Source organism: Myxine glutinosa, chromosome 8 (assembly GCF_964187855.1).
Source record: "Myxine glutinosa chromosome 8, kmMyxGlut1.1, whole genome shotgun sequence".
Taxonomy (NCBI): Eukaryota; Metazoa; Chordata; class Myxini; order Myxiniformes; family Myxinidae; genus Myxine; species Myxine glutinosa.
Window position 1 is genome coordinate 73,066,836 of NC_136268.1, and position 27,861 is coordinate 73,094,696.

Genomic DNA, 27,861 nt, shown 5'->3' on the forward strand with positions numbered 1-27,861 from the left:
GAGGGAGTGAAAGAGCAGAAGAACAGGATTTTAGTACACGTGCGCTGATGCCGTCAGGTCCAGTTGCAGAATCAGAGTCGAGGGTTGACAGAAACTTTTCCACCTTGTCAGGAGGAAAGGACACAGAGTCCAGGAGCAGCTGGGTACGACTGGGTACGGTGGGTACAGAGAGGGATGGGTTTGGGACACAATATTTAGAGGCAAACACAGAGTTGAGGCATTCAGCTTTTTCACGTGTGGAGTCAGCTGTGTAGCCGTTTGAGGTAAGGGAGGGGATGGAGGGGGAACAAACACCAGAAACAGATTTGACCAGACACCACCAGGATTTTGAAGCGTGAGACAGATAAGAGAGTTTGGTCTTGAGGACGGAAAGATATTGTTTCCTGGCTCTCCTGAGGGTGGACACACACTTGTTTCGGGCTTTGTGAAAGGAAATGAGATTTCCTTCCGTTGGATTTGCTTTCCAGGAGATGAAGGCAGATCTTGGGGTCTTGAGTTGGAGCCCCTGCCAGCCGTTGAATTAACACCAGGTGGGTTGACTCAGCCTGTCATCCTTCCGAGGTCGACAAGATAAGGACCAGTTGCATCAGCAGCAAAGCCGCATCCCCAGGCTCGCAAGGGACACTCACTCGCATCCCCATGCAACCAGCAGCAATAACTCGCCTATTGTTCATGACAGAAGCCATGAGATATTTAACATTCACCAATTAATACTAGCAGATTAGACACCCAGCTTAACATCCATCCAAGGCTCGCTTTGTGATGTGATACTTGGGTTGGGAATTAAAACCAGGGTAGAGAGTTCAGGTGTAAGTTTGCTGCCGTTGTAGCATACAGTGAGAGCATATAAACAGGTGGGTAAAGGAGGATTAAATAAATATGAATACTTTGCATTAACTCTGATACATCCGGCATTCCTTCTAATATTCCCATAAAGTGTGGGCTCCAAATGTGAACCCAAATGAAAGGGTTGTAAGTCAACTTAATGAGCTTTTAGATGGCTCATGAAGACAAACATTCTTATTACGTTGAGATTTCACAATACGAACAATAAGCTGTATAAAGATAATTGACCAATTAATTTATATTAAGGAAGAAGAAGCATCTGTTTATAGAGTGCTCTGATAATAAAAAGATCAAACATTCAACTATCTCTTGTTATTGGAAACCTGGGGGTGACAGGGTGGGCTTGAGATACGCACACTCGCCTCTAAGCTGTCTAGTCTGTGTTAGAATCCCGACCCAGCTATACAAACTGTCATTCAGGTGTTTCACAGGCAGGGGGATTCATCAATGTGTGTGTAGTCCATTGGATGGACGTTAAATGGGTGTCTCGTCTGCCAGGGGTAGTCAGTGGACGTTAAAGATACCACGGTGTCCTTCACGAAGAGGAGGCGAGCTATCACCGGCACCATGAACAAATTACAAATTCCTGCCCTGACCAGCAGAGGGCACTGCATCATGTCGGCAGAGCCTCGAGCTCAGCCAATGATGCTACTCCTCAACCTTGTGCTGCATGAAAGCATAACCTCCGTCTAACTTTGGTGGTGGAGCAGAGGTTATTGGTATATTTCATTATACCAGCAACGGTACCCACCCTACGGGCGGGGCTTCAATTGGGAGGCCCAAATGAAAAGGTAAAATATCAGAAATTGAAGGCTTTTTTTTTTTAAACGATTTATATAAACATCCGTTAAATCATATCACATGCAAATCATCAAAATCTAAACAGTATTTGTAGAATTTCAATAAAAGCCACATCACCGTTCATATCGGTAAATATTATTCCATCGTGTTTGGAAAAACTAGAAAATTGGAAAAATTGGAAAAATTGGAATATTGGAAAAATTGGAAATTGGAAAAATTGGAAAATTGGGGGAAAAAATGGAAAAACAATTAAGCCGAATTTACTCCAGGGGGTCACAGGATTACCCACCCAAAATTTCGTTGCGATCGGTTCAGCCGTTTTTGCGGTACCTGGGAACAGACAGACAGACAGACATTTGGTGAATTATCGTATGATTGATGTCACTAATTGCCAGGAGCCAATCAAAGTGTACCTCGCTAGCCTAGAACAGTCAATCAGCAACTTGTCACCAAGACACATGAAGCAAAGTTCACGTTTGCTTTGTCTGGGAATTTATCAATGTGAATAATAAAAATGTTTTTTCCAAATCAAAAAAAAATCGTTTGTTCCTGTACTGCCCGGGTTCTTGAAGATTAATATGGTACCATGTTCAATTATGTGCATCCAGTGGTTTGTGACGAGATACAAAACTGACACAAGGACATTCATCGGATATTATTAAATAATTTATAGCTGTATCATACGCATCATGGTATATTTTCATGTGTCCGTGCCATAGGAGGTCTTCTGAAAGCACAAAGGGGAAGAAAAAATTAATAAACAAGCAATCTTCCGTTGCCTTTAGATTTTATTTCAACAGACCGGAACTACAATTGATCATCTGACATTTTATCCGAACATGCTTCAAAAAGAGCAATTGCTTTTGCAATAACGTCTTTTGCGAAGTTGTAAATAATTTTACTAAAACTGATTGCTGTATCTTAATTTTTCCTGATCAGCTGGTAGTTGCTTGTAGATATCAGGTGTCAATAATGAGACAAAGAGAATGAAAAACAAATTCTTACTATCAATGTTCTTCCCGAGTAGCTTCTCACACTTCCTGTATCCCACTCCCAGAGGCCAACTCCCGAGAGCAGGCTGTCATTTTGGACTCTGAATCCACATGTCCGATAATCAAGGGAATGTACGATACGCTCACTCGGTAATTCCACATTCACACATATAATCCTATGGGTGGGTGGTGGAACCACATTGCAGGGGGATAATTGGTTGGAATACCAAAGCTACTGCAATCCATCTTCTGATTTGCAATCACAGTCTTATCATTGTGATGCAGTGCATAGTTCATAAAAGAAACATTTGCATTGACAATAAGGGAGAAATAATGACATCAGAATAAGGCCAAAAGGATATTGTGGGTGCTTTGTCAGACTAATCTGATATCACATTCAAAGCTTCATCATATAAAATGTAGCATCACAGGGTGGCCACGGTGGTAATAAAGTGGGAAGGTCACAATGGAGAAAGGCAGTTATTACTTTGCTCGGCCACTATTGGGAATATGAACATGAAAGGCTGCTCTTGCAAAAAGAATATCTTTAATGTCCACATTTCAGACAAGATGACTGGATTCCTGCCTGAAGGGTGGCTCCACGATCCAATGCCCCTCCGGTGGCACTGTGCTCAGTGCAATTTATATCGGATCCGATATAGAAATAAATCCCAGGACACAGATATAAGGTACCAGAAAGTGAGTATACCAGTATGAGAAAGGCACCAGAGTGGCAAAACAGACAACTCAACTGCATGTTAGAGACTCAATGTCGACATTTTAGGATTGGCGAAATGTTATATGGATGACATCTGGGGAAATAGATAAAGGAAAGCATGCATTGATCTTCTCAGGTGGTAGTGAACATCAGAGTGGAGTTGGAATAATGTTGACAAAGAAGGTATCAATACTAATGCAAGGTTATTGGCCAATATCAGAGCGAGAGTGATGATGGCAAAAATTGAAGGGAAACCGATGAATATCGTGTGACTACAACTGTATGCTCCAAAGCAGAATAACAATAATTAATATGATGAAGTATTCTATGAGGAGATGCAAAAGGTATTGGCGCATGTGAAGAGTGGAGACATTGGAGAGAGAGAGAGAGAGAGACATTGGAGAGACGTCCTTTTATTCCAAAAATTATAAAGTGCATGGATGTACAGTGTATAAAATCAACAAAGCCAAAAACAAGAGAAAACGATGAAGCGAGGAAACAATACAGATATATGCGTTGATCAGATCAACTTTTACCGAAAACAAAAGCAATCTTCTGCAGCAATACTATGAATTGTAGAAATTATGAACAATCAAGAGAAAAATAATACCAACTCGTTTTGGCGGACTTCACAGACACTTTTCAAACACCATTTTTCCACAAATCCATCAATTTCGCCCATGCTCTTGGAAAACTCAAACTCATGTTTTAGCCTTGCAGCACACAGTGCATTGAAAAACGTCAAGACCTTGCATTGATGAATGGGCTTACCAAAGCCGCTTCTCCTTTCTGGACAGGTAAGTAGCAAGCTTTGCTGTAGCTACAAAAAAGCACAACAGTTCATATTCCTTGTTGTGTTGCCGTCTCTTTTTGAGCCCAAAAATAAAGGATCGAAAAGTAAATCTGAAATTCATTTTGAACGACACAAAGTCTAACCATTCAAATAAAGGAAAAAGTCTTTCACATCCAATAAAAAAATGAAAAACATCCTCATTTACAGAACAAAAGGGGCAACATGCAGATATTGGGGCAAAATTCCATACATATGTATTACATGGGATGATCCAGTGGGCAAGGCGCCACTGAAGATCACCTGTTCTTTTGTTGATCAGCTTACTATACATTGATTCCCATACAGGTTCATTGGGGGGCCCGGCAGGGAGTAGCCTCTTCCATCGTGCTACCCCATTTAGCGGAGGAATACCAAGAACTTGAGATAACCACCACCTATACAGGCTCTTGCTGCTCTCAGCATGCAATACACTTGTCCCTGTGCTAACAGGTGGAAGTTCCTTGGGAAAGCAGTCAAAAATCAGTTTCGGATACGGGGACTCGTTGGGGTGTCCAAAAGTATTCCAAGTCCAAAGTTTCTGTAGCTGATGACGTTTTTGAACAACTTTCCTCAAAATCGTTCCAATTGTCCTCTTGGACCGAATCGCCGTCAAGGTTGAAATTTCCTCCACATTCCTCCACCCGACACCGGAGTTTGGCCGAAGGTGCCATACTTTGTTTATGCCTGCCTCAATAAAGCGTTGGCACAAATGACGACTCTTGAGAACATCAGGGAAGAGAGGATTGAAGAACAGGGGTTCAACCTCGAACATCCCTGGGGAGTAAGTGTCCGCTTTACGGCTCACGGAAAGTCTTTCCCAGGCACTGAGAAGGCTCTGGTAAAATATGGGGAGCGTTGATGTATTCACGTACTTGAGGTGAGTCAGGAATACTTCGAGACCATAGCCGAGTCTACCCGCCTGCTGTAAAATATGGCAAGCCAAGGCATGGTTTGGCAGGTTTTCACCAAATAGGAGGCGTTGAATGGAGCACAGGCGAAAAGCCATGAGACGGGATCTCACGTGAACAAGGCTCTGACCACCTTCAGATGAAGTAAGGCATATTACACTTGGCCGCAGCCAATGATGGCCTCCCCAAAAAAAGTCCACAAGTTTGGCCTGTATCCTGTCCAGCAGCACTTCTGGTGGTTGCAGGCAAATAAAGCGATGCCACAACGTTGTAGCAACCAAGTTGTTTGCCACTAAGACTCGGCCCTTAAATGAGAGGTGCGGTAGGGCTCTTTTCCACAGGTTCAGCCTCCTGTCTATTTCTCCAGTCACACCTTCCCAATTCCTTTTCTCAAATTGTGTAGAGCCCAGGGACACACCAAGGTAATCAACACCATCTGTTTTCCACTCCAAGTTTTCTGGAAGAGCAGGCAGATGTGTTGAGACAGGCAGGCAGCTATTAAGGTATGGCACCCAAAGAGCTTTGCTTTTCGTCCAATTAACCTTCAGAGATGAAGCCATGAAAAAGGTTCTTAAGGACTTTACAAGAGCAACAATGTCTTGGTGGTTTTTTATAATGACGCAAACATCATCTGCATAGGCCGATATAGTCATTGGTGGGCTTCCAGGAAAACAGGTCAGGCCAGAGATATTCTTTCTCAGTGTGCAAAGAAATGGCTCCATTGCTAACGCAAAAAGCAAACCTGAGACTGGGCAACCCTGCCGTACCCCCCTCTGAACCTTTATGGGGGGAACCAGTTCATTGTTCACCTTAATTACACTGGAGATGTCAGTGTACAATAAAGTTATAAAGGCCCTGAAAATTACCCCAAACCCACATGCTTCAAGAACATGGCACAAGAAAACATGGTCAATGCTGTCAAAGGCTTTTTCAAAGTCTAGAAAACATATTCCAAAATCATTTTGGTCATGGCGAGCATACATTAAATCCCGCACGAAAAAAATGTTGTCGTAAATCGAACGACTGGGGATGCAGAATGTCTGATCAGGTAAAACCAGATCACCAATGACTTTTTTTAAACGATTTGCCATTGCTTTCGAAAACAATTTATAGTCAGTACACATTATTGAAACCGGTCTCCAATTCTCCATCCGCCGGAGGTCTCCTGACTTTGGGAGAAGACTCACCACTGCTCTCCTTAGGCTTAGTGGCATTACACCTTTTCGCAAGGATTCTTGGATTACAATCAATAGTTCTGGGCCCAAAATGTCCCAAAATTCCATGTAAAACTCAGCTGGCAGGCCATCAATTCCCGGAGCCTTTCCAGATTCCATTCCAACCAGGGCACGCTGTAATTCATCAAGGCTTAAAGGCACATCCAGCTCCAGGCGTTGAGTCTCAGTTAGGGTTGGGAGATGGGAGGTAAAACATTTTATTTTATCCTCATATATATCTTTTTTAGCAAATAGTTCAGAATAATCCTTTCTAATAGTGATTTTTACCCCATCAGAACTTGTAATTTCATTACCACTGGGGTCCTTAACTGATAAAATAAGCTGGGGAGGCTTCGTTTCAGCTTCTAAGTGAAAGAAGGCTTTGCTAGGACTATCTGATACTTTAATGCTTTTTACTCTCAGTCTAACTAGTAGTCCTGCAGCCTTCTCCTGTAATAGTTCCCGGAGTTGGGTCCTTTTTTCAAGGAGCAATTTATAATATGTCTCATTTTCCTGCTCTGCCATTTTGTTTTGCAGTTTTAGAATTTCGGTTTCCAACCGTGCCAATGTGATTTGATTTTCATGAGTGATATGGGAATTAAACTGTTGACAAAACAGTCATATATGAGTTTTCATATTATCCCACCAAAGGTTAGTGGAAGCAAAGAGGGGCTTTTTTCCAACTATTGCTATCCATAGGATGCGAAAGGCTTCCTTAAACAGGGTATCATCCAAAAGGCTTGTATTGAATTTCCAATAGGCGCTCCTCCGTTTGAATTGTGGGAAAGATAGGCCCATCGTGACCATGTGGTGGTCAGAGAAGATGGAAGGGGTAATAGTTGAGGAGGTTGCAATATTCCTTAATCGTGGGGTGATGTACCAGCGGTCAAGCCTCGCTAAGGATACTTGGCCATTGGAGCATCGACACCATGTAAACTGCCGGTCATTTGGGTGCATCAATCGCCATACATCCAAAAAAGCCCCACCTGAAAGGAACTGGGAGAGGTCACCATGGGACTCGGGATGTGGTTCCGGTGAATTTCTGTCTATTTTGGGCTCTAGCGTACAATTGAAATCTCCCCCCATGCATATGCACTGATTTGGGTCAAACAAATTTAAATGGTTTATCACTTCAGTAAAGAAGGCTTTACGGTCAGTACTCTCGCTTGGTGCATATACATTAAAAATAATAAGCTTCAGGCTATTGATCACCAATTCTAGGGAGGCAAAACGTCCCCGAATCACCTCCTGAAAGAGGCAAGATTCAGGTACAAGTCCTGGTTTTAGCAAAAACCCCACTCCAGCAGATACAGATGACATATTACTGAAGAAACATTTACCTTTGAACATGCTGCTCCAGTCATGTTCAACCTTCTCAATAATATGAGTTTCTTGCAGTAATATTACATCGACTTGTTTCCTTTTGAATAAACTATTCACTTGGATCTGGCGGACGTGGCTGGCCCCACCACCATTTATATTGAGTGTTGCAAGATTAAGCGTCTTCATCACTCATTAGTAAATTTTGTCTGACACTGTGAGTACTCAGTCTTTGCCTTTGTTATGATTTTCTTTATTCTATGAAACTGCGATTTTGTTAGGTTTAGTTCCTCAGATTTTTTTATGACTAGTTTTGCAGCCTGAATAAAGGGAGCCAAATCAGGGAAATGATCCCCAATGATGACATTTCGCTGTCTATACGTTTCATTGAGGAATGAGAGAACAATATGGGGAGGGGTTGGGGGTTGATCTGGCATTAATTGTGATAATGCTGTTACCTCCACCTCCTCTTCCGATTCTGATAAATCAGAAAGTGGTCCAATGGGGTCTGGGTCAATACCGTTTTCTTCTCCTGCTATGCAACCTAGCCTTCCCTTGTCTGGGGGGTCCACGCAGTGCTGTGTTTGGGAAACATCAGCACATTGATTACTGATTTCCTCAATTGGCATGAAATCATTATTCCCACATTCCTGTGGATTTATGTTTCCACCATTTTCTGCTATATTGGCAGATTTATTATGGATGTCAGCCTGTTCGGCGACATTCGCTTGGATCAATGATGCGCCATTCACGGTATCGTGGCCTGAATTATTTACATCATTAACGTCGTCTGTGTGAGTAATGGAAGCGCGTTGTTTTAGCGGCTGAACCCTGATGCTCTTTTCTGGGTTTTCCTCTTTATTTATTTGGTCCGCGCTTTGCAGAGAGATTCCAGGTGCATCCTGAAGAGTTTTTTCACTAACAGCCTGCAAATCGAGCACAACCTTTTTACCTGCTCCAGATGAGTCACTATCATCCGGAGCCCTTCGTTTACTCGTCCCCACTTTGCTATCAGTGTCCATTTCAACATTTTGCTGAGGAGGAATAAATACGTTCACGCTTGGAACACTGGATTCACCCTCATTAGGAATTTTAGGCGGTGGCAATGCGATAACCTCCCCCCCACTGGGAATCTCAATTAGTGGAGCAACGTTAACCTCCCTCCCACTGGGAGTATTCATTAGTGGAGCAGCGTTTACCTCCCTCCCACTGGGCGTATTCATTAGCAGAGCAACCTCCTCCTTTCAAACTATGGCAGTGTGACCCGTCTTGCCACACCTGACACACGAGGCTTTGGGACAAGAACGTTTTAAATGTCCATACGCTCCACACTGAAAGCATGTTAAGGTGGTGGACGATGCGTATAGCTGGAAATTTGCCTCTTCAAAATTAATTTTGAAAGTGATGTTGAGGCCTGTGTCGTCCCCACGGTCTGGAAGGACCATATACACCTGTCTGCGGAAGCTCATTACGTGCTTAACACGTTCATTCCGACACCCAAGAGGGATTGTTGAAATCCTCGATACCATTATACCGTACCGTGATAGCACGGTCATTAACTTGTCATTTGGGATAAATGGTGGTACGTTAGAAATAACCACTCTCGTCGCGGGAGTTAATAGCGGCGATGCCATCATAAAGTGACCGCTTTCCGTGGTTATTCCCGCACTTACCACGTCATGGACGAGTTCCTCGTCCGAAACGAACACCAACACTTTCTGGTTCATACGCGAAGCTGCACGTATATTTTCATCCCCAACAATGCTGCCCACAGCGAGGATGATGTCCTCGACAGGGACTCCATCCGGAGGCACGCACACAAACGCGTGCTTCCTGGTTAAGCCTTCAAAGTCATCGCGACGAGAGCGTGCATTCGCCATTCCGGCGAAAATACCCCCCCCCCTCCCCCCGCTTGTCCGAGTCGGACAAGAGGGTATCAAACCTAAATAAACGAACTAAAGTAAAAAATAAACGTGCATTATAAGCACAGAAATGGCTTACAACGCGCCGTCAACGCCAGTAGGCCGCACCCAAAATGGGCCCGCTCTCAATCCTCTCTCTCTCGAAGGCAAAGGTGTAGAACAGATGAAAAACAAATGCCAAGGCACACAGGATGGAAAGGGAGAGGGAGGGGGGCAGGGGAGGGCAGGAGAGGGGGGAAAACTCACGACGGACTCACCAAAACACAGAGCAGTTGCTCACAGCCGCCATGACGCTACACCCAACGCACCGACGGCCGATAGGTGGCGCCAGAGAGAGAGAGAGAGAGAGAGAGAGAGATTGTGGAGAGAGAGAGAGAGACATTATGGAGAGAGAGAGAGAGAGAGAGACATTGTGGAGAGAGACATTGTGGAGAGAGAGAGAGAGAGAGAGAGAGAGACAGAGAGACAGAGAGACAGAGAGACAGACAGAGACAGAGAGAGAGAGAGAGAGAGAGAGAGAGAGAGAGAGAGAGAGAGAGACATTTTGACTTTTGACGTCCTTTTATTCCAAAAATATAAAGTGCATGGATGTACAGTGTATAAAATCAACAAAGGCAAAAACAAGAGAAAACGATGAAGCGAGAAAACACTACAGATATATGCGTTGATCAGTTCAACTTTTACGGAAAACAAGTGCAATCTTCTGCAGCACTATTATGAATTGTAGAAATTATGAACAATCATGAGAAAAATAATACCAACTCGTTTTGGCGGACTTCACAGACACTTTTCAAACACCATTTTTCCACAAATCCATCAATTTCGCCCATGCTCTTGGAAAACTCAAACTCAAGTTTTAGCCTTGCAGCACACAGTGCGTTGAAAAACGTCATGACCTTGCACTGATGAATGGGCTTACCAATTCCGCCTCTCCTTTCTGGACAGGTAAGTGGCAAGCTTTGCTGTAGCTACAAAAAAGCACAACAGTTCATAGTCCTTGTTGTGTTGCCGTCTCTTTTTGAGCCCAAAAATAAAGGATCGAAAAGTAAATCTGAAATTCATTTTGAACGACACAAAGTCTAACCATTCAAATAAAGGAAAAAGTCTTTCACAGCCAATGAAAAAATGAAAAACATCCTCATTTACAGAACAAAAGGGGCAACATGCAGATATTGGGGCAAAATTCCATACATATGTATTACATGGGATGATCCCGTGAGCAAGGCGCCACTGAAGATCACCTGTTCTTTTGTTGATCAGCTTGCTATACATTGATTCCCATACAGGTTCATTGGGGGGCCCGGCAGGGAGTAGCCTCTTCCATCGTGCTACTCCATTTAGCGGAGGAATACCAAGAACTTGAGATAACCACCACCTATACAGGCTCTTGCTGCTCTCAGCATGTAATACACTTGTCCCTGTGCTTACAGGTGGAAGTTCGTTGGGAAAGCAGGCAAAAATCAGTTTCGGAAACGGGGACTCGTTGGGGTGTCCAAAAGTATTCCAAGTCCAAAGTTTCTGTAGCTGATGACGTTTTTGAACAACTTTCCTCAAAATCGTTCCAATTGTCCTCTTGGACCGAATCGCCGTCAAGGTTGAAATTTCCTCCACATTCCTCCACCCGACACCGGAGTTTGGCCGAAGGTGCCATACTTTGTTTATGCCTGCCTCAATAAAGCGTTGGCACAAATGACGACTCTTGAGAACATCAGGGAAGAGAGGATTGAAGAACAGGGGTTCAACCTCAAACATCCCTGGGGAGTAGGTGTCCGCTTTACGGCTCACGGAAAGTCTTTCCCAGGCACTGAGAAGGCTCTGGTAAAATATGGGGAGCGTTGATGTATTCACGTACTTGAGGTGAGTCAGGAATACTTCGAGACCATAGCCGAGTCTACCCGCCTGCTGTAAAATATGGCAAGCCAAGGCATGGTTTGGCAGGTTTTCACCAAATAGGAGGCGTTGAATGGAGCACAGGCGAAAAGCCATGAGACGGGATCTCACGTGAACAAGGCTCTGACCACCTTCCGATGAGGTAAGGCATATTACACTTGGCCGCAGCCAATGATGGCCTCCCCAAAAAAAGTCCACAAGTTTGGCCTGTATCCTGTCCAGCAACACTTCTGGTGGTTGCAGGCAAATAAAGCGATGCCACAACGTTGCAGCAACCAAGTTGTTTGCCACTAAGACTCGGCCCTTAAATGAGAGGTGCGGTAGGGCTCTTTTCCACAGGTTCAGCCTCCTTTCTATTTCTCCGGTCACACCTTCCCAATTCCTTTTCTCAAATTGTGTAGAGCCCAGGGACACACCAAGGTAATCAACACCATCTGTTTTCCACTCCAAGTTTTCTGGAAGAGCAGGCAGATGTGTTGAGACAGGTAGGCAGCTATTAAGATATGGCACCCAAAGAGCTTTGCTTTTCGTCCAATTAACCTTCAGAGATGAAGCCATGAAAAAGGTTCTTAAGGACTTTACAAGAGCAACAATGTCTTGGTGGTTTTTTATAATGACGCAAACATCGTCTGCATAGGCCGATATAGTCATTGGTGGGCTTCCAGGAAAACAGGTCAGGCCAGAGATATTCTTTCTCAGTGTGCAAAGAAATGGCTCCATTGCTAGCGCAAAAAGCAAACCTGAGACTGGGCAACCCTGCCGTACCCCCCTCTGAACCTTTATGGGGGGAACCAGTTCATTGTTCACCTTAATTACACTGGAGATGTCAGTGTACAATAAAGTTATAAAGGCCCTGAAAATTACCCCAAACCCACATGCTTCAAGAACATGGCACAAGAAAACATGGTCAATGCTGTCAAAGGCTTTTTCAAAGTCTAGAAAACATATTCCAAAATCATTTTGGTCATGGCGAGCATACATTAAATCCCGCACGAAAAAAATGTTGTCGTAAATCGAACGACTGGGGATGCAGAATGTCTGATCAGGTAAAACCAGATCACCAATGACTTTTTTAAAGCGATTTGCCATTGCTTTCGAAAACAGTTTATAGTCGGTACACATTATTGAAACCGGTCTCCAATTCTCCATCCGCCGGAGGTCTCCTGACTTTGGGAGAAGACTCACCACTGCTCTCCTTAGGCTTAGTGGCATTACACCTTTTCGCAAGGATTCTTGGATTACAATCAATAGTTCTGGGCCCAAGATGTCCCAAAATTCCATGTAAAGCTCAGCTGGCAGGCCATCAATTCCAGGAGCCTTTCCAGATTCCATTCCAACCAGGGCACGCTGTAATTCATCAAGACTTAAGGGCACATCCAGCTCCAGGCGTTGAGTCTCAGTTAGGGTTGGGAGATGGGAGGTAAAACATTTTATTTTATCCTCATTTATATCTTTTTTAGCAAATAGTTCAGAATAATACTTTCTAATAGTGATTTTTACCCCATCAGAACTTGTAATTTCATTCCCACTGGGGTCCTTAACTGATGAAATAAGCTGGGGAGGTTTCGTTTCAGCTTCTAAGTGGAAGAAGGCTTTGCTAGGACTATCCGATACTTTGATGCTTTTTACTCTCAGTCTAACTAGCAGTCCTGCAGCCTTCTCCTGTAATAGTTCCCGGAGTTGGGTCCTTTTTTCAAGGAGCAATTTATAATTTGCCTCATTTTCCTGCTCTGCCATTTTGTTTTGCAGTTTTAGAATTTCGGTTTCCAACCGTGCCAATGTGATTTGATTTTCATGGGTGATGTGGGAATTAAACTGTTGACAAAACAGTCGTATATGAGTTTTCATATTATCCCACCAAAGGTTAGTGGAAGCAAAGAGGGGCTTTTTTCCAACTATTGCTATCCATAGGATGCGAAAGGCTTCCTTAAACAGGGTATCATCCAAAAGGCTTGTATTGAATTTCCAATAGGCGCTCCTCCGTTTGAATTGTGGGAAAGATAGGCCCATCGTGACCATGTGGTGGTCAGAGAAGATGGAAGGGGTAATAGTTGAGGAGGTTGCAATATTCCTTAATCGTGGGGTGATGTACCAGCGGTCAAGCCTCGCTAAGGATACTTGGCCATTGGAGCATCGACACCATGTAAACTGCCGGTCATTTGGGTGCATCAATCGCCATACATCCAAAAAAACCCCACCTGAAAGGAACTGGGAGAGGTCACCGTGGGACTCAGGATGTGGTTCCGGTGAATTTCTGTCTATTTTGGGCTCTAGCGTACAATTGAAATCTCCCCCCATGCATATGCACTGATTTGGGTCAAACAAATTTAAATGGTTTATCACTTCAGTAAAGAAGGCTTTACGGTCAGTACTCTCGCTTGGTGCATATACATTAAAAATAATAAGCTTCAGGCTATTGATCACCAATTCCAGGGAGGCAAAACGTCCCCGAATCACCTCCTGAAAGAGGCAAGATTCAGGTACAAGTCCTGGTTTTAGCAAAAACCCCACTCCAGCAGATACAGATGACATATTACTGAAGAAACATTTACCTTTGAACATGCTGCTCCAGTCATGTTCAACCTTCTCAGTAATATGAGTTTCTTGCAGTAATATTACATCGACTTGTTTCCGTTTGAATAAACTATTCACTTGGATCTGGCGGACGTGACTGGCCCCACCGCCATTTATATTGAGTGTTGCAAGATTAAGCGTCTTCATCACTCATTAGTAAATTTTGCCTGACACTGTGAGTACTCGCTCTTTGCCTTTGTTATGATTTTCTTTAGTCGATGAAACTGCGATTTTGTTAGGTTTAGTTCCTCAGATTTTTTTATGACTAGTTTTGCAGCCTGAATAAAGGGAGCCAAATCAGGGAAATGATCCCCAATGACGACATTTCGCTGTCTATATGTTTCATTGAGGAATGAGAGAACAATATGGGGAGGGGTTGGGGGTTGATCTGGCATTACTTGTGATAATGCTGTTACCTCCACCTCCTCTTCCGATTCTGATAAATCAGAAAGTGGTCCAATGGGGTCTGGGTCAATACCGTTTTCTTCTCCTGCTATGCAACCTAGCCTTCCCTTGTCGGGGGGGGGGGGGGGGGGGGGTCCACGCAGTGCTGTGTTTGGGAAACATCAGCACATTGATTACTGATTTCCTCAATTGGCATGAAATTATTATTCCCACATTCCTGTGGATTTATGTTTTCGTCCTTTTCTGCTATATTGGCAGGTTTATTGTGGATGTCAGCCTGTTCGGCGACATTCGCTTGGATCAATGATGCGCCATTCACGGTATCATGGCCTGAATTATTTACATCATTAACATCGTCTGTGTGAGTAATGGAAGCGCGTTGTTTTAGCGGCTGAACCCTGATGCTCTTTTCTGGGTTTTCCTCTTTATTTATTTGGTCCGCGCTTTGCAGAGAGATTCCAGGTGCATCCTGAAGAGTTTTTTCACTAACAGCCTGAAAATCGAGCACGACCTTTTTACCTGCTCCAGATGAGTCACTATCATCCGGAGCCCTTCGTTTACTCGTCCCCACCTTGCTATCAGTGTCCATTTCAACATTTTGCTGAGGAAGAATAAATGCGTTCACGCTTGGAACACTGGATTCACCCTCATTAGGAATTTTAGGCGGTGGCAATGCGATAGCCTCCCCCCCACTGGGAATCTCAATTAGTGGAGCAACGTTAACCTCCCTCCCACTGGGAGTATTGATTAGTGGAGCAGCGTTTACCTCCCTCCCCCTGGGCGCATTCATTAGCAGAGCAACCTCCTCCTTACAAACTATGGCAGTGTGACCCGTCTTGCCACACCTGACACACGAGGCTTTGGGACAAGAACGTTTTAAATGTCCATACGCTCCACACTGAAAGCATGTTAAGGTGGTGGACGATGCGTATAGCTGGAAATTTGCCTCTTCAAAATTAATTTTGAAAGTGATATTGAGGCCCGTGTCGTCCCCACGGTCTGGAAGGACCATATATACCTGTCTGCGGAAGCTCATTACGTGCTTAACACGTTCATTCCGACACCCAAGAGGGATTGTTGAAATCCTCGATACCATTTTACCGTACCATGATAGTACGGTCATTAACTTGTCATTTGGGATAAATGGAGGTACGTTGGAAATAACCACTCTCGTCGCGGGAGTTAATAGCGGCGATGCCATCATAAAGTGACCGCTTTCCGTGGTTATTCCCGCGCTTACCACGTCATGGACGAGTTCCTCGTCCGAAACGAACACCACCACTTTCTGGTTCATACGCGAAGCTGCACGTATATTTTCATCTCCAACAATGCTCCCCACAGCGAGGATGATGTCCTCGACAGGGACTCCATCCGGAGGCACGCACACAAACGCGTGCTTCCTGGTTAAGCCTTCAAAGTCATCGCGACGAGAGCGTGCATTCGCCATTCCGGCGAAAATACCCCCCCCCCCCCTCTCCCCGCTTGTCCGAGCCGGACAAGAGGGTATCAAACCTAAAAAAACGAACTAAAGTAAAAAATAAACGTGCATTATAAGCACAGAAATGGCTTACAACGCGCCGTCAACGGCAGTAGGCCGCGCCCAGAATGGGCCCGCTCTCAATCCTCTCTCTCTCGAAGGAAAAGGTGAAGAACAGATGAGAACAAATGCCAAAGCACACAGGGTGGAAAAGGAGAGGGAGGGGGGGCAGGGGAGGGTAGGAGAGGGGGGAAAACTCACGACGAACTCACCAAAACACAGAGCAGTTGCTCACAGCCGCCATGACGCTACACCCAACGCTCCGACGGGAGAGAGAGAGAGAGAGAGAGAGAGACAGAGAGAGAGAGAGACAGAGACAGAGACAGAGACAGAGACAGAGACAGAGAGAGAGAGAGACAGAGAGACAGAGAGACAGAGAGACAGAGAGACAGAGAGACAGAGAGACAGAGAGACAGAGAGACAGAGAGACAGAGAGACAGAGAGACAGAGAGACAGAGAGACAGAGAGAGAGAGAGAGAGAGAGAGAGAGAGAGAGAGAGAGAGAGAGAGAGAGAGAGAGAATTTTGAATTTGCAACACCATTTATTTCACAAAAAAACACTCCAGGTCAAGTTACATTTTTACAGGAGAGAAAAAAATAGAAAAAAACAACAGTTCTTAATGTTAAAAAGAAAAGTACAAATTCGATTCATTCACAAAACATAAGGCTTCATTAATACACCATTTGCATTCAAAGAGTTTGACATTTTCATTCGCCACATAATAATCAAACTCTAACCTTATTCTTGCAGACACCAGCCCTTTAAACATAGGTACAACATCGAACCCATGCCCATTATCAATTTTAATTTTCCTCGATTTATATATTGAGTATTTTGCTACAGCAGCTAAGAAGTTTAGGAGGACACCAGAGTCCTTGCAGGAGGGTCCGAAAGATACACCAAAAATAAAAGAATGTGAAGTAAAAGGAAAAGGCAACTGATCAAACAGGTGTGTGAGAATCAAGAAAAGAGGTATTAGTCTTTCGCATTTCACATAGGCATGAAAGAGATCCTCCTTCTGTACACAGAAGGGGCATGCTACTGGCACTGAGCTGTCAAGGTGATGAACAAAGGTGTTCGTAGGGAGAGCCCAATGTGCTAGTCTCCACTGGATATCTGCAAGGAACCCATAAATAGGTAATTTGTACATATTAGGCCACAGTGGCGTGGCAGGAGACCCTGGCCCTAACCTTTCGGACCACAAGGCCACTCTTGTTACTCCGGAGAAGGGTGATGCTTGGTTTTCTCGAAGGAGCTTGTGAATACCAGCCTTTGTTGCCAAATGAAAAGGAGAGACAAGTTCACCATTCGACTGGAGAGCTGGGAGCACCTTAATTTCAGGGAAAGACAGCCGAACATCCTCGACATTGTTTATACCTTCCCAGCCAATATTTAACTCCTTAAACTTCCTCTTGACGATGCGTATAATTTGGCTGACAATACGCACGGATCTTAAACCAAGAATGGCCGCCACCCTGCCAGCAGACATCCATTTTGTCCCAGATGTATCCCTCAGGTCACAAACTTTGCCAATTCCTCCTTGAGTAAATTTCCTAATCAAAGTCGGACTATGAGGAATGCATGGAAAAAACCCGTTATAGAAAATAGGCTCTTGGATAAACATCCGGCAATTATAAGCCTCAAGGCAACGATGAACCCCAAAACCTTTCCAAACTCTCAGCAAACCCTGATAAAAAGTTGGGATTGAAACTAAGCTGACACGGTCAAGGTTCACCAGGAACAAGTGCCTATCATAACACAGGCCTCCCGCTTGTTGCAACAAGAAAAACGCAAATGAGCGCCAGGGCAGCTCTTCAGCATACAACAGACGTTGCACAGACTGTAGGCGAAAAGCCATAAGCCGGGTGGACACCTCCACAATTCCATGTCCACCTTCCTTCCGAGGATGGTACAGTATTTGCGGCCGAAGCCAGTGGTATCCATTCCAAAAGAAATTAACCAAGACCCGCTGGATGGCTGGTATCAACTCCTTGGGTGGCTGCAAGGCAATTAGTTTATGCCATAATCTTGCTGCTATCAAGTTATTTATAACAAGAGAGCGGCCTTTATAAGAAAGAGATCGCAGCAGTCCTTCCCATCGTTTCAACCGGTGTGTAATTTGTTCAATCATTCCTTCCCAGTTCTTCGTTTCTACTTCCTGGTTGCCGAGATAGACACCAAGATATTTGACTCCATCTGTTTTCCACTCTAGATTATGTGGGAGTGACGGTGGCAGTGTTAAAGAAAGGTTATCTGAACCGCACCATAAGGCTACACTCTTGCCCCAATTTACTTCGGCGGAAGAGGCCGCAGAGTAGTCTTTAAAGCAACGCTGCACCGCAGCAACACTACTTGGGCCCTTAATCAGAACACATACATCATCAGCATAAGCTGTGACCACAAATCTTGAACCAAAAACGGCTCCCACATCCTGAGTTATTCGCTGCCTGATGGATGCTAAGAGTGGTTCAAGGGCAATTATATACAGAAGTCCAGAAAGGGGACACCCTTGACGGATACCCCGACGGAAAGGAAAAGGGGGACATAAACTGTTGTTTACTTTCATCATGCAGAAGGTGTTAGTGTATAACAGCTTGACATAGGAAATGAAAGTTTCGCCAAAACCCATCCGCTCCAGAACAGAAAACAAATATGTATGATCAACACGATCAAAAGCCTTTGTTTGGTCAAGAAACAACAACCCAAAACTGGCACGCAAGTACTTATTACAAGAAATAATATCCCTTATCAGAAAAATATTGTCATAAATTGACCTTCCTGGTACACAGTAGGTCTGGTCAGGGTGCACAATAGAGCTGATCACAGTTCCCAAACGGTTTGCTAAGGCCTTCGACAAAAGCTTGTAATCCGCACACAGCAATGAGACAGGCCGCCAGTTCTCGACTAGTTGAGTGTCCCCAGCCTTTGGCAACAGGCAAATGACTGCTCTTCTGCAGGACAGGGGAAGCTCTCCAACATGAAGGCATTCATCAAATACCTCAAGCAGGTCAGGTCCCACAAGTTTCCAAAAAGTCTTATAGAACTCTCCGGGCAAACCATCAATCCCAGAGGCTTTACCATCCTTCAAGCTCCGCATAGCAGTTTCAAGTTCAGCAGCCGAAACTGACATGTTCAATGTGCGTTGCTGGTCTTCCTCAAGTCTTGGAAGCCCGGTAGTCAGCTCCTGCAAGGTCTCATTACTTATGCTCTGGGGGGAGTACAAGTTTGTATAAAAAACCTTCAAAACAGACTTAATCTCCTGTTGGGAGGTCACTATTGGCCCATTAGCAGCACGTAGCCCATGAATCTGTTGTGATTTTTTAACAGAGTTCTCCAAACCAAACAAGGCCTTATTTGGCATATCCAACGTTAAATAACTCATTCTCATGCGTACCAGGGTGCCCATTGCTCGCTGCCGTACCAGTTCAGTCAACATTGCCTTTTTAGTCCATAGCAGCCGGTCACCTGTAGTGTCTTTCCCAGCCGTATTAATGTTTTCCTCCAGGGCTGCAATTTCAGCCTTTAATGAATCAATCGAGAGATTTTTCAATTTAGTGGCATAAAGACTATATTGTTGACAGAACGATTTGACCTGACCCTTTGCGAGGTCCCACCACAGTCGAAGGTTAGCATGTTCAAATTTGGAGGACCGAATTCTTTCCCACACGGCTCGAAAAGCCTCTTTGAATCTCATATCATTCAGCAGGTGGGTATTAAGTGACCAATACGCACTACCCCCTGAGGTCAGAGGCAAATTAAAACCCATTGAAACCAGGTAATGGTCTGTGAAACCAGTTGGGAGTATCTGGGTTGTGGCCATCACATTTAGCATTGGCTTATTCACGTAGAATCTGTCTAGCCTTGCCATTGATATCCTCCCATCATGGCATCTGCACCACGTATAGCACCGTGAAGTTGGGTGTTGCAACCTCCAAACATCTTTCAAATGCTGATTTTTGATGATGTTCTCCAAAATCCTCATAGAAGCTGGATGGGGTTCATGACCGGTCCTGTCTACGGAAGGATTGATAGTGCAATTGAAATCACCAGCAACACAGATGAAAGCGGTTGTATCCAGTCCTTTTACAAAGTCATGCAGAGTGGAAAAAAACACTCTTCTTTCCATGGGCTCACTCGGTGCATATACGTTCACAATGATGATCCTTTGCGTGTTGCAATAGAAATCCACCGCTATCAGATGTCCCTTATAAATTTCCTTAAAGACAATCTTCCGAGCAGGGATTCTATCACTCAAGGCGATGGCAACACCAGCTTTGGGTGTGGTAAACCCACTCAGCCACCACTGCCCTCGATAAAGTTTTCCCCATTCAGCAACCAGGGTGTTCGTAGCATGAGTCTCCTGTATCAGGATGATGTCGGCTTTCACCCTCTCCATCGCCTGAATTGTCTGAATTTTTCGTAAGGGGGTACAACCCCCATTGATATTCAGGGATGCGATACATATCTTTCGCAAAGCCATTTACAAAGGTAACTCACCCTCCGCCTGCAATTCCTTATTCGCCTTTGTGACCGCTTTCCGAAGACGCTGAAATTGGGCCTCCGAGATTTCCATTGGGTCATTTCTTTGCAGGAGGGGTCTTGCAGCCCTGATGAAAGTTTTCACATCGGGAAAATGGTCTTTGATCACAACGTAGCGTTGCCTAAACGTCTCGTTTAGGAAACTGATGACGTTTTCCTTTGTTGCTTCCATCTGTTCTTCTCCCTGATGATCATTCACAGACACAAGGCTTTGAGCTTCCTCATCCAGCTCCCTAACCACATCAACGTTGAAACTCCTTTGTTGTGTGTCAGGAGCAGGCACACCTTCTGTGTCATCACCACTGCAGTCTTCTTGTTGCATCACAAGGGGCACATCTGTGCCACCACTGCTGCCTATTATAGGTCTGCTTGGACCATCATCCTTGGTCGTTTCAACCGGATGTGAGCAACAACCGTTGTCACTCAGGCCCTGGGACTGCTCGTTGTCACAAGGGACAATGGTGCCATCATCACAACCAATACTGCTGCATTGATTTTCTTCAACAAGAGCAAGGGGTGAAGTCCTACTCTCCTCTGTTTCGTCACCACCCTGCCCAGCTTGCTGAGAATCATCAGGATAGTCTGAGATACTGTTTGTTTGTACGAGTATCACTTTGCTACCTTTGTCTTCCACCTCGGCGCTCAAAAAGGTACGTTTTAGGTTCCTCTTAGCCTCGGTGCCTTTCATCAATACCTCCTCAAAGACCATATTCTCTTGAGGTTGCAACCTCTTGTCCTCATCGACTGGGTGCACCCCTGCTGCACTAACCTCAGCAACACCGCCACCACTTTCCACACCCTGGTCTTCTGGTGTGGGCGTCTGTACTCCACCAGGCTCATGAACGGGGGGCACTGCATCAGTTACAGGGGGGGCCGACCCAGCTGCTGTAGCATACGTCTTCTTGGCGTCTGGGCAATACTGCTTAGTGTGTCCGTGTGCTCCACATCCGTAGCAGATCAAGGTCTCGGTCGCCATGAAGATTCTATATTCATGCTCGCCTACTTTAAAGGTGTGGGAGGTGTTCAACTGCTTCGCTGCGTCTTTTAGAACAACAAAACAAAAACGTCTAAACGATTGTACGTGCTTCAACCTGCCGTTTCTCGTACGTAGAGGAACCCTAATGATTCGAGAGACGACAGTGCCAAACTCACCTAGCTTGTGTAGGATTTCCTCGTTACCTAGGAAAGGCGGAACATTGCTCAGAATGACTTTAACTGCCGGCGTGTCCATCGACGACACAGGAACAAACAGATCGTTTCCCAAGGTCAAACCATTCTGCACAACAATATCGGCCAGACTTATTTGCGAAACAAAAACCACAATTTTGTGATTCATACGAGACGCGGCACGAATGTTACTCACGTCGATCAAATCCCCAATCGCGACGAAAATGTCATCCATTTCAACTCCCTCCGGTGGGACAAGGCACAGCCCGTGCTTACGCGATAAACCCTCATCGGTAACACGATCGGCAGGCCTTTGGCTACTCCTATTAGCCATATCGTCAAAGGAGAAACGAAGTGAAAGCAAATAGATTTGTATAATCCCAAAAAAAAAGAATAGAAAAAAATATATATATATTAAGTAACTAGAAACGAAAGCACGGTTTAAACCACGTTAGGAAAAAACGTGGTTCAAACAAACCCTTACCGTGCTGGCTCTCCCTCTCTCTGTCTCGAAGGAGGAGAAAAAAACGAGGGACAGGTGGTAACGAAGCAGGAAGGGAGGAAAAAGGTCAACATACACGACAAGAGTACAAAAGGAAAAAAACAAAGGAAAGGGAAAGGTAAAAAGGTTGGTGGGGAGAGGATGAAAAACAACACGAGCCAGGAGCTACAACACACAAGCACGAGCACGCGCCATCTTGCCACGTGGTGAAAGATGGTGAAATGGTGAAATTTTACATGGTGAAAGATGTTTGTACAGGCATCAAAAAGAAATAACCAGGAAGGAAAGGGGTAACAGAGAAGCAATACTTTAGATTTATAAATTGATTGTTAAAACACCACCAACCATACCACATAAGGATTGTTTCACACACCACCGATTTTTAAATAAAGCAGGATCTTGAGTTTCAAACTCAAAAAGAACACGCGATGTAACCAATGCTTTAAAAACAGTTAAAACGTCATCAGCTAAAACGTCAGTGTTCTGCAGTTTTCGTTTCCTCGATAAATAAATGGCAAGTTTTGCCTCAGAACACAGAAAGTTTGCTAAAAGACATTCATTTTTACATTGATACAAAACATTAAAACCAAATATGAAAACACAATGTGTAAAAGTCAAACCGAGCCCCCGGATCACACGTGACAGGATTTTAAAAAACGAGGCCAACCTTGAACATTCAATGAAAATGTGAAAAATGGTCTCTGGGGTGTCGCAAAAGGGGCACAATTCCGAGTTTTCAGGACATATACGGTGGGACAGGATGTTGCAAGGCAGGATATGGTGCGCTAACCGCCATTGTAGATCACCCGAGCGCTTGACAGTAGGTTCTTTGTACATCACCTGCCAGTTTATTGTTGTGAAACGGTTAGCTTGGAGCAGCGCTCGCCAATGAGCTTGTGGCTCTGCAGGTTTGCCAGGAAAAAGAGTGAGAACACATAGATTGTACACTGAGGATTTCTCCATCTGGTTAAAGAACCTAAAACTTTGAAATAAAATTAAAAGATTTGGGAAAGGACATTGGGATCGATGGAGGGCATCTTCTATGTCTGGGTCCCATTTTAACCCGGTTTGCTTAAAGGTCCGTAAAATCACAGAGAAAATTCTGCCAATGACTCTGATGGACCTCACACTGGTGGCCACGGCAATGTCAGCAGCTGGCTTCCATCTATGTACAAGGGGGTTCCTGAGGTGTTTTACTCTGGTAACGCCGACATCAATAAACTTTTGCATGAAAGATCTGTCAGTACAGACCCCATCAAAAAAAGAATTTAAAAATATTGGTTCATTTAAAAACATCTGAAGGGAGTAAGCACTGGTGTCGCGGCGAAAAGAAACAGCCTGCCACGCTTCCAGCATGCTTCGGTAGAACAACGGGACCGATGTCATATCCACGCGCTTCGCGTCGAGAAGAAAAAGCTCGTCACCATAGCCAAGTTTCCCAGCTTGCCTAAGCAAACAATGGGCAAAGGCTTTCCATGGGACGTCGGAGTATAGAAGCCTTCGTACTGAAAGGAGGCGAAAAGCCATCACTTTGCTCGTCACATCTATTAGCCCCTGTCCACCTTCTGCAGTCGGCAGGCTTAGTATTCCTGGCCGGAGCCAGTGCTTTCCCCCCCAGAAAAAATCTACAAAAGAGCTTTGAAGTTTTTTAAGGATAAAACCTGGGGCCTGCAGTGCTTTAAAAACATGCCAGAGCATTGATGCCGCGAGATTATTAATGACCAGAGTACGACCCCGGAAGGAAAGCTGCCTCAATAGTCCCCTCCATTTTATCAACCGCTGCTCGGTTTTGGTAATCAGCGACTCCCAGTTTTTTGAAATAAAATCTTGAGTTCCAAGAAAGACACCGAGGTAGTGTATTCCTTCATTGGTCCATACAAGGTGCCCTGGTAGGGTTGGAGGGGGAGTTTCATTCCGTGGACCTAAGTAAAAAGCTTTGCTCTTTTCCCAATTAACTTTAGTCGAGCTTGCCAGGCTAAATTCCTCGACAGACTCAACCAGAGCGCGAACATCGTCATCGGAGTACACAATTGCACAGAGGTCATCCGCATAAGCAATGGTCTTTACGGGATTTTCTAACGGCAGAGGATAAAACCCTTGTAGCCGTGTGCGTAAACGATGTAGTAAAGGTTCAATTGATAGGGAGTATAGAAGGCCAGACAGGGGGCACCCTTGACGAATACCCCTGGTAACAGGGAAAGGCTGACTTAAGATGTTATTAACTTTGAGCAAGCTAAAAATATTATTATACAATATTTTGATATAACAAATAAAATTTTCCTTAAAACCAAACCCCCGTAAAACTGCAAAGAGATAAGAGTGATCAATCGTGTCGAAAGCTTTTTCTTGGTCTAAAAACACCAGACCAACATTTCTATGTTCAGCAATACAAATGTCAATCATGTCACGTACAATAAAAATGCTATCGTGTATTGTCCTTTTAGGGATGCAATAGGATTGATCGGGGTGTACAATCTCCCCAATCAGAGGTTTGAGGCGGTTGGCAAGAACTTTTGAAAAAATCTTGTAGTCCGTGCAGAGGAGCGAAATGGGACGCCAATTTTTAAGCTGCTGGAGGTCTCCTTTCTTAGGTATGAGAGCAAGTATAGCCCTGCGACAGCTGATTGGTAACAAGCCTGTTCGTAGGCTATCAACTAAGAGGTCAAGCAACTCAGGTCCCAACAAATCCCAGAAGGTTTTGTAGAACTCTGCAGGGATTCCATCAAGTCCAGAAGCTTTACCTGTGGGCAAAGTTTGCAACGCAGTAAAGAGTTCGTCAAGAGTCACTTCCTTGTCAAGTTGTTGACATGCAGGTTCGGACAAGGTGGGCAAAGAAGTGGTTAAGGAACGAATCATGTCTTCTTTAGTGTTTCTGGCGCAATACAAGTCAGAGAAGTATTGTTTTGTCAAGCTTCTAATGTCTTTTGGATCGTGCGTTGTTCGGCCTCCTGGTGCCTGCAGCGAAGTTATTTGCTGGTTTCTCTTTTTTCGTGCTTCCAAAGCAAAGAAAAACTTGGAAGGAGTATCAATAAAGCTGTAGTTCTCCATTCGTAGCCTTATTAGAGCCCCTCTGGCTTGTTTTGCACAGAGTTGAGCAAGGAGTGCTTTCTTCGTTGCTATTAAAGAACTAGTCCTTTCGGCACTGGGAGCTGGGAGGCTTGACTGGAGAGACAATATTTCTTTGGCAATTAGAGATTGCAGCGCAGATTCGTTCTTTGTACAAAAGGAGCTATATTGCTGGCAAAAGGTCCTAATATGGGTTTTCGCATTGTCCCACCATTGTATGAGGCAGGAGTAGGAAGGCTTCCGTAGTAGTAAAGCTTCCCAAAAGGCTCGGAAGGCGACCGGAAAAGCGTCATCTTGCAGAAGACTCACATTGAAGGTCCAATGGGCAGTGCCACGATTTCGAGCCGGGGAGAGTATATGAAGAACAACCATGTGATGGTCCGAAAAACCACTTGGGGTGGCGTCGACATGGTCTATGACGTTTAAAGAGTCATTATTGATGTAAAATCTGTCTAGCCTTGCAAGAGATAGCCGGCCATTTGCACATCGGCACCACGTGTATTGCCGTGCAGATGGGTTCTGGAGTCTCCATACATCCATAAGGGAGAATTTGGACAATGCTCTCTTTAAGGGTGTTGTACTTGATGGGTGGGGCTCTTCTCCATTACGATCAAGGGTGGGATACAGTGTGCAATTAAAGTCCCCACACAGACAAACAAGGCCATCAAAATCAAGGTGTGTGAGGGACATTTCTAACTGTGTGAAAAAAGCTAATCTTTCTGTGCTCGTACTGGGTGAATATACATTTATGAAAGTGTGTTTATAACCATTATAAAAGAAATTAACTGAAACTAAATGCCCTTTAGTAATCTCCTTAAAAGTGACATTTTCAGGACAGAAAGAAGGATTTAAATAAATAGCCACTCCAGCACTAGGACAGGTCAAGCTACTAAAGAACCACTGTCCTTTCATGATGCGAGTCCATTCGCTCATGCACGAAGAGCTACATCTTGTTTCTTGCAAAAGAACAACATCGAAATGTTTTTGCTCGACAAGCAACTTTACCTGAGCTTTACGCAGGGGTGAACGTCCCCCATTTATATTTAAAGTTACAACAGAGAAGGTCATGGTGTAGGCAGGGAAGGTTTATCATGTAAAGGGAAGTTAGGGTGTGCTTGTAGCTCTTTCCGAGCTTTCAATACACACTTTCTAAGGCGAAAAACTTGCGACTCAGTCACACCAAGTTGTTCAGCCTTAAGGAGGAGACGTCTTGAGGAGTTTATAAAGCCAGACAGGTTCGGGAAGAAGGTTACAATTTTAACCTTTTTCTTTCGAAAGGTGTCCTGAAGAAACTTTAGAATTTCCGTGGGTGATAAATCATCATCACCCTCCAGTTCCTTGGCTATTGCTGGGTCATTCCAGACCTCGCTACTAGCACTAGAGGCAAGCGACGAGGCCCCATCTGAGTCGTAATCTGGAAAGTCTTCATTTTTTCCCCCACACACCGAAACCGATGCTCTCATAACGGGAAAATCGTCTTCTACTAAAGGTGCAGCTGTTTCCACAGCGGGAGTTTTAAAAACCGTAACAGGGATTAACGCTTTTATATCAGAGGCTTTGCACTCTCCTTCTGGAGCTGCTGCTTCTTCTTCCTCCATTACCTCAGACACTTCATCGTCAGCAGGGCGCGGGACGAGAGCAGGTTTGTGGTTCTTGACTTTAGTTTCAGTAACTGGGGGGGTTACCACAACATCTTGGGGCATTGCGCTTGGTCCTTGTTCATGAGAGGAAAGAACGGAAGCGTCTTCTTCCATTTCAGCAAACACACTGAACCTATTCTGCAGCAGAAGACCAGCTGCAGGGGCTTCTGTTTCTAAAAAAGAAACATTACGTTCATTCGACGGCGCTATCTTTTTCGAAACGCTCGCCTGTATGTCCTCATTACCGCTTCCTCTTTTATAACTCCTCCTGGAGGACACGGTAGTAAAACCCGCGTCATCAGCCGGTGAATTATCGATTTCCGCGCTCGAATGTGAAGGCTGATCTGCCGTCCCAGACGCGCCATTATCATTGCGAAGATCGACATTTGGTTCTGTCCGTCTAGATGTGCCACTAGGATCGGCATTTGTTCCTGACTGTCTAGATGTGCCGCCGGATACACACTTCGGACAAGCACCTTTTAAATGTCCGAAGGCACCACACGTGAAACACGTCATTGTCTCTGTTGCGATGTACATTCGATAATTTCGATTTTCAACGACCAACGTAGCTGAGGCATTGAGCGATTGAGCATTGTTTTTTAACACCATGTAACAGTGCCGCCGAAAGGACATGATATGGCGGACTGTAGAATCCGAACGCAAACGGAAGGGAATCATGGAGATTTTTGACACCACGGTGCCAAACTGTGTTAAAACGGACAAAATCGTTCGTTTTTAACAAAAGGCGGTAAATTAGATAAAGTGATTTTCACCGCGGGTGAGTCCAACATACTAACGTTAACGAAAATATCTGGCGGTAAGGACAAACCAGTTTCAACCGCCTGAGCGACATAGCGCTCCTCGGAAAGAAAAACAACAACTCGTTGGTTCATCTTTGAAGCTGCTAACACATTTTCAAAACCAACGAGTTCACCCAAGCCCATCACGACGTCATCGACCCGAACCCCGTCGGGTGGACTAACTATT